General features: G+C 38.5%; 1 pseudogene; it reads left to right on the top strand.

The window, feature by feature from the left end:
• The first annotated feature begins 224 nt into the window (after window positions 1-224).
• LOC113311180 lies at window positions 225-8,208 on the top strand (annotated as a pseudogene).
• The last annotated feature ends 116 nt before the right edge of the window (window positions 8,209-8,324 follow it).

The following is an 8,324-nucleotide window of genomic DNA, read 5'->3' as shown; positions in this document are numbered from 1 at the left end:
AAAGGCGAAGCACTAAATGAATGCCAAGGATGGGGCGCAGTAAATAAGACATTTATCACATCTAATCGGGTGAAAGCTACGTAGAAAGCAAAAAAAATAAAAATAAAAAATCAATGGCTCAGTTTGAATAGCGCGACAAGGAATTAAATGCTATTGACGAGGCATGTGTAACAGCAGAAGGGTCAGATCAAGTTGGGCCTGATATCAGAAGGCCAACAAGGTACATGGATAGGATCGGGAGGTCCATTGTCAGCAAGCAAAGAATCACCGGGAAAGCATATATACCTCGGATGAGAACATTGACAAGCAACGAGTATCGGGAAGATTCTGTCGTGACCACCGGATGGGAATATCTAAGGTGATAGGATAGTCTAACACTCTAGTTTCAATTTATCATAGCCTTCTGCCTTTAAATACCCAACAATACATTGAGGCAGAGGCAGGTTCTGTAGCCGAGTGAGTAAGGAGAGAGAGTAAGTGTAACTATCCGTGAGTGTTTACTAAGCATTCCCAACATTGTATCATAGTGGTAATCATACCGAAGCACGTAATATTTTTGTGTATTTATATTATTTTTACTTGCTCATCTTCACGAATCATACATTCAATCATACAATACTCAATTTACTCAAATCTAAATTCTATTCTAAATTCAAACCGACACTAACTAAAGCCACACACGTCCCTAAATTTTTCTGAAACCTTTTTGCATTATTTTTTATTTTCATCCCAATTTTAAATGATTTAATTAGCAACAAAATTAATTAGCCAGTCACGTAAACGTAGTTGATCAATGAGCCATTGAGTTATTATTATACATAAACAAAGCCATTTTTCTGTATGACTCTATACATTTTTGATTATCATAATACGCGCTAAGATCTGATTAAAATTAAAATAAAATAATTACAGAAATCGCGGTGTCCTAGTTTTTTCTTGTTAAACCCCCACTATTCCTAATTCACTACTTTCTTGTTAACCCCCCACTGTTCCTAATTTACGACTATTCTTTGATTTCTCTCCAACAGATATTTGTCTGTGTTTTTCTTTTGCTGCAAAACTTTCATAGATTCTGAAACCAGAGAACCAGTTAGGGATAACGGGTCTGAAACCAAAACCGAAGATCCTATAAGAGAGAATGAGATTGAACCCGTTGACACAAAACTAGTTACTGGAAATGGGACCGAACCCATGACCCAAGAAGATCCGGTTAAGGCAATTGTTCATGATTTAAAAGAACCGGTTCGAAGTAATGAGTCCGAATCTGATGTTGATCCATGTACTGGTAAGTATATATATATGCATGATTTGCCTAAGAAATTCAATGAAGACTTGTTGATTGAATGAGACACACTTAACAAGTGGACTCCGATTTGTCCGTATATGGTGAGCGGCGGATTAGGTCCGAGACTGGTGAACTCGCAAGGGGTGTTTCCTACTAACGCAGGCTGGTTTAATACAGATCAGTACATGTTGGAAATCATATTTCATCACAGGATGCAGCAGTACAAGTGTTTGACTCTCAATTCTTCATTAGCTTCGGCGATATATGTTCCATTTTACGCAGGTTTTGAAGTTATTCGTCACCTGTGGGATACTGATGTACCGACTCGAGATGCTGCCACTCTTGAACTGGTGAAGTGGATCACTTCGAAACCTGAATGGAAGGTTTTAGGAGGAAGAGATCATTTCCTAGTTCCAGGGAGGACAACATGGGATTTTAGAAGGTTGTCAGAAAATGATGCAGATTGGGGTAATAAACTTTTGGTATTACCCGAAACCGAGAACATGCCGGTTTTATTAGTGGAAGCAAGTCCTTGGCAGTTAAATGATTTTGGAGTACCTTTTCCGACTTACTTTCATCCTTCGTCAGATAGCGAGGTTTATGAATTGCAGAATAGGATGAGGAATCAGCAGAGGCGTTTCTTTTTTTCATTTGTTGGTGCACCGAGGCCAAATAACACTAGATCTATCAGAAATCAACTGATTGAACAATGCCTAGCATCAAAGAATTGCAAACAGCAAGACTGCAGTAACAAAGAAAACGGCGAGAAACCTTGTGATGACCCAAGTACTGTGATGAAAGTGTTTCAAAGATCAGTATTCTGTTTAGAGCCTCGAGGAGATTCGGCTACTCGAAGGTCCACTTTTGATGCTATTTTAGCTGGTTGCATACCAGTTTTTTTCTTTCCGGGGACTGCTTACACTCAATATACATGGTATTTACCGAAAAACTACACGCAGTATTCAGTTTTTATATCAGAGGACGAAGTTACACTACAAAACGGAAGGCATCTAGGGACGGTCATAAAAACATCCCAAGAACCTGAAAGCCGTCCCAAAAAGCTATTAGGGGCGTTTGTTGCTGCGTCCCCAGATCCACCGTCACTAATACTTCTAAGGACGGAATTTTCTTCTAGGGACGGTTCTGAGTGGCCGTCAGTAGTACTATTAGGGACGGCTTCATCTTCTAGGGACGTTTCTTTTGGGCCGCCACTAATACTTCTAGGGACGGCTCCATCTTCTAGGGACAGTTTTAAAACCGCCAGAAAAACAAGATTAAACTGGAACAATGGGGACGGTTTAAAAACCCTCCCTAATATCTGAATATTGAAGCTCTGTTCCCCTGCTTTAATTGGCAGAATGCCATCCCCTCATAGGATTGGATGCCATACATCCACAGAACAGAGACAACTAGAATGCCATACATCCACAGAACAGAGACAAACTCATAGAAGACTTTTTTTTGTATGGATACTCAAAAACCAAGTTATTTGTTTACAAAAGAGACCCAACCATTCTCAAAAAACAAGCAAAAGTTTAGATGTTCATATAATATCTACAGTAAATGGTGTCTCATCTGTTAACTACAATTAGCGGCCTGCGGCGTTTGAGTGCTATTTTATCATCTGTCTATCATCTGTCAAAATCTGGCAACTAACCTTTCCTACACCTTTCCATGTCACATTTCCTGCAACAAATTCATAATGGCAACAATCAGTTCTAAGAGAACCTAATTTTGTGTCAGGTGATAGTTGAGAACCTAATTTTGTGTCAGGTGGCCTAAGAGATAGTGACTTAGATAACACGGAAGCTCATACATACCTAAATAACCACTGAGTCTAAGGTTAATAATATCAATTCAAAATGGCAACAATCAATAGTTGCATTCTGCCAAAATATTTCCACTATTGACTGAAATTGCATGTACAAGAAAAAAAAAGTGAATGTTGTACGATACCTTGAGTCCTTCGTTGTTCTGATTTGGTGGTAATACTGCAACTTGAGCCTCCAATTCTTTAACCCTTCGTTTGAGCATTGCATTTTCCTCTGTCAATTGAACGAATTTACTTGATGATGATGACTCGCCCCAAAACTGTTTCGGCTTCACAGTGCTGCCAAAGTAACGGACCCGACCACGCCTATCTGGTCCCATTACAGCCGCAAATGCATCATTTCGTCCACCTAAAACGACTCCAGATCCAGGTTGGTTAGCCTGGTTGTGTATTTCCACCATTCTATCCTACAAGTAAATCAATCTCGAAAGTTAGGCCAATTCAAATTACAAATGCAAAAAACAGATGACCTGAAAGAAAACTTAAAAGTATAAAGGTATACGTATTTTTCAGCAGCAAAAGGATCCATCACTTCTTCATTTGTATCTGATGTTTTCCTTTTCTTTGTCCTGGTCCTACGAAATATCTCGTGTCGTTCAGGGAACCTTCCTGTTTTGGCTAGCATCTGTAAAATGAAATTTTGTGCTGTTGGTTGCATATAACATATGAAACATCCTCACCAAGATCAAACTGAACAGAAGCTTTACCTATTTTGCATATTCCATATGTGGCTTGGAGCCACCAGTGTGTTGAATTGTTTGTTTGGACCTATTTTGTTTATTCTTAGCCGCCAACTCCTGTTTCAAAACAAAATCATAATAACAAACGACGCTTGCTGTGAGCCTTGCGCTAGTGGGAAAATGATAGAAGGACTAATAAGAGCATGTATAACAACAAATACGTACTTTATTTTTCTGGGTATTCCACATTTTAACTAACGGCGCCCACTGACTTTCCACAACATCTGCAGGTCGGTGTGCAAGATTTTGCGCCTCACTTCTGTTCGGATCATACCCTGCTGATTTCATTGTATGTTTGTGATCCCTTCAATAATGATTAAGCTTACTCCTGATGGTAGCATCAAGTTCTTGGGGGCAGTCAAATACATTCTGTCATTAAATACAAAAACAACATAATTATTAGGAAATGAATGGCTCTGTCAATAAATTTGATGCAAACTTGAACAAAATGAAACCAATTAGATGTCAACTTAAACTACTATCCTGAATTATTACCAAATAATTTTAAGGGCAACGAACTTCACCTTTATATCATCCAAAGCTTTTTGAATCCGATTAGGCGCCATATACTTCCAATTGGATACGGACAATGGCAGCATGTAACCATCTCTAGCTAGACGGCCGATATAATGAGCTAGATCTGATCGGTGCTCCCCAGAAGGCTGACTCGTGAAGTTTTCCACTGGTAGCTTCTGTCCCTCTTCGACATCTTCTAGGAATAACAACTTTCCTTTCCCTCGAACGCCCTTTTGTTTTGTCCCTTCTTGATCAGTCATCCTACAATACATGGAAACAAATGACGTAAAGGGAACCAATGATGTTAGTACAGAAAACAACATCAGGTCTCGTGCAGTTCTTGCTATGGAAATAATAATCACAAATCATAACGTAGTATAATAAGGACAAATAATAATGTAGTATTATAAGAACAAATAATGGTTCAAAACTTGTACAGAACTAGTTCGCAAATAGAAAATCCTAATTAAGTTACAAATGATGAACTTAATCATCATCGATTCAGTTGTTCAGGTCAACACTATCACCATCATCTTCACTATCACCATCATCTTCACTATCACCATCACTATCACCATCACCACCATCATCATTATCTGTAACCCCATCTACGTACTCTTCATCTTCTGATTCTTCCTTGTCCCCGACGTATTCTTCTTCTTCGTCATCTTCTTCTTCTTCTTCAATGTTTTCATTAACACTTCCGTTTTCTACACCTTGTTGACTATTAACATTCCTTGCTGGAGCATCAACAAACACCCCACTCCCTTCATCTCTTACAACGCTGATATCATCATCTTCAATACCGACTTGCTCATAATCCCTTCCAAATGGATCAGTGTCAAGTAGTTCATCAGCATTACCCTCACCCATGTCAAAAACATCCCTGGGTTTATTCCTTACCACCACGTGCCAATCCAAATCTATAGGATCTTGAGAATAAAAAACTTGCCGCACTTGAGAGGCCAAAACGAAAGGTTCTTCTTTCTGTGTTGGTATCCGATGATTGAAATTTACGAGAGTGAACCCTAAGTTATCTACCTTCTTACCTCTGCCTGATCCACTAACAACATCAAACCAGTCACACTCGAATAATACAAATTTACGTCCTTGTCTATAAGTCAGCTCAATTATGTCTTTAACTTGTCCATAATATGTGAGCTCAGTATCATTCTTCGGGTTCTGATCCGCTGCATTCCTATAGAAAGGTGATGTTGACTCTACTACAATACCACTGTTCTGTGTCTTTGCTCTAGAATCCTTACTGACTGTTCTGAAGCTATAACCACGAGTAGTATAACCGGTGAATCGTCTCGCAGTTGTGAATGAACCTTCATCTAGCACGTCCAATCCTTCTGCAAATGGTAATTTAGCTTGACCAAGTAACATGATATGGTCCCTGAACCAATCAGCAAACTCATTTTTGTGTTTCCGTTGGCGCTGACGTTGATTCATTTTAGGGTGTAACATAGCCAGAGTGGCCTTGTGTTGCCTACATCAAAGAAACAAGAAATTAATTAGAGATAACTTGTCCATAATACATTTAATTAGACCAGCAAATACCTAATTAGTTATATCATTAGAGATCCAATTACAGAAAACAGAAATCTTACTCTGCGTATGTATCCACGTTAGCATCATTGAAAAGGATACAGTCGTGCAACAACTTTTTTTGATTGCCACTTAGAACAATCCGCGCAGCATTCCCAATGTGTGTATCATCCACGTATCTAACTGGTCTGTTTATTCGTGACTCTACATCTTTGAGGTACCTCGACAAAAGTGTCACACATTCATCAGCCAAATATCCTTCAGCAATGGATCCCTCCGGATGAGCTTTATTCCTGACATATTTCTTGAGAGTGTACAAATACCTGTTGAAGAATGCAAATCGAATAATCCTTATTCCAATTCTATGATGAATTCATTGATGCAGGAAACGAAATTCACCGATGAATGATGACTAAAAACATGTATCTTGTGGTGCGATACTTGATGAGACGTTGAGCTTAAACTCTCACCATGATGAAACCATGTAGTATAATTTCTCATCATACCGTGCAATATCAAGTCACTGAAAATTTCACTTCTAACTTTGTAATTAACATTATTGCACTTTCTGCAAGGACATTTCATTTTACTATCTTCAGTAACAACCCCTTTCTCGAATGCATGGTCCAAGAATAGCCTCACGCCATCTTCATACTCTTTACCCCACCGAGCCTTTTGAACCTAGCTCTTATCCATGGTTTTACACAAACTGACTAAGGAACAAACTTATGATTAACGGAAACCACTAGTCACACACGCACACATATGCCACAAACCCAACAGAAAGAGGAAAAGAACGCAGGACAGACATGAATTAGTAAGAACTACTTGGTGATAGTTACACTAAACTTTACAAATTTAACAATTCCATTACCTTTATAAGTTAATAGCGAGGGATGATTATGAGCATGCAAGCCAGAGAATGATCCTGCGATGAAATGAACCCAATCGCCAACACCAGCAATATGCACCTGGCGCAACACACCTTAAGTCAATGAGTAATGTACATAGATGAAATGATCATGACACCAACCTTTAAGTCTACGTTGTCTTCTAGTATATTGGAACAAATGTCAATTTCCCTATCAATTACCACCTCTTTTATAGAGAGGAGTTTGTATATATTGCGCCAGTTATATGATAAATACAACCAATACCAAAACCATCTTCAGAATCAAGTTTATTAAGCTAGATTTTCAAGTCTATGATAAATATAACTTAATACCACTTCAGCCGCGAGTTTTGAGTAATATTTCCCAAACCCATTCACGCAATTATTCACGAATATGACATAAGGACAGAATTTGGGAAAAACCCAAAATTATAACACGAAGAACCCTAACTAATCAGTTCGAAAATTGAAAAATCATGAAATTGACATTAGGTACAACTTATAATACCAATTGAATGAAATACCAATTGGTTAGTGAGATTATTCCAAATCTTTAACCTAGAGATTTTGAAAACATAATTCGCAAATAATTGGAATAGCTTACCAGAGCTGAGCAAAACCAAAACAAATCAACGTAAGATTGAAAGAGAAAGAGAAAGAAATTTAACCTGAGAATTAAGTTAGAAATTGCTGTTGGTGCTTCACTGCGAATGAGTTTGAGATCACAGAGGGGAAAATCACGAAGGAGAATAAGTTTTTTCAGCAGAAAGTGAAGAGAGATAAACTGAAAGAAGCGACGATATAAACAAGAAAAAAAGAGAAGGAAAGTTATATTGTGCTTTTAGGCATAAGATAAAAAAATTACTGATGAGCCAATCACAACCGTTGAAATCCTATCTATTGGGACGGCTGAAAATAAAACGTCCCCATTAGTTGACCAATAGTGACGGCCAGAGTCGCACGTCCCAAATAATCAATTTTAGGGACGGCTACAGCCTAGTGTCCCAACAACTAACCTCTTGGGACGTTTTTTTTAAAAGTGGCCGTCCCTAGAGGCCTTCTTTTTTGTAGTGTTAGAGACGGGAAGATAAATATCGAATCCGTTCTACAACAATTTTCGCAGGATCAAATTCGTGCAATGCGAGAAGAGGTCTTAAAGTTGATTCCAAAGGTGATATATGCAGATCCAAGGTCTAAATTGGAGACCATTGAAGATGCATTTGACATAGCTGTTAAAGGAGTGCTCGAAAGAGTGGATAAAGTGAGAAACGATGTACGAGAGGGACGAAATCCTGATGAACCTCCTCATTCAGGAGCCGATACATGGAAGTATCGGTTATTCGGGACCGAAGAGAAGAACGAATGGGATCATTTTTTTGTCACTCCAAAATGAAAAGAGAAACAGAGTCAGGTGATACATGCTTGCTGCCAAATTTCGTAAAAGTTATAATTAAGTCCTTCAAATCTCAATTGTTATTCTTTTGTTTCAAGTATGTGATCTAGTGAGAA

This window comes from Papaver somniferum, chromosome 9, assembly GCF_003573695.1.
Source record: "Papaver somniferum cultivar HN1 chromosome 9, ASM357369v1, whole genome shotgun sequence".
In the NCBI taxonomy this organism is placed as follows: domain Eukaryota; kingdom Viridiplantae; phylum Streptophyta; class Magnoliopsida; order Ranunculales; family Papaveraceae; genus Papaver; species Papaver somniferum.
The sequence above is the reverse complement of the archived record's forward strand: the minus strand, read 5'-3'. Positions and strand labels throughout refer to the sequence as shown.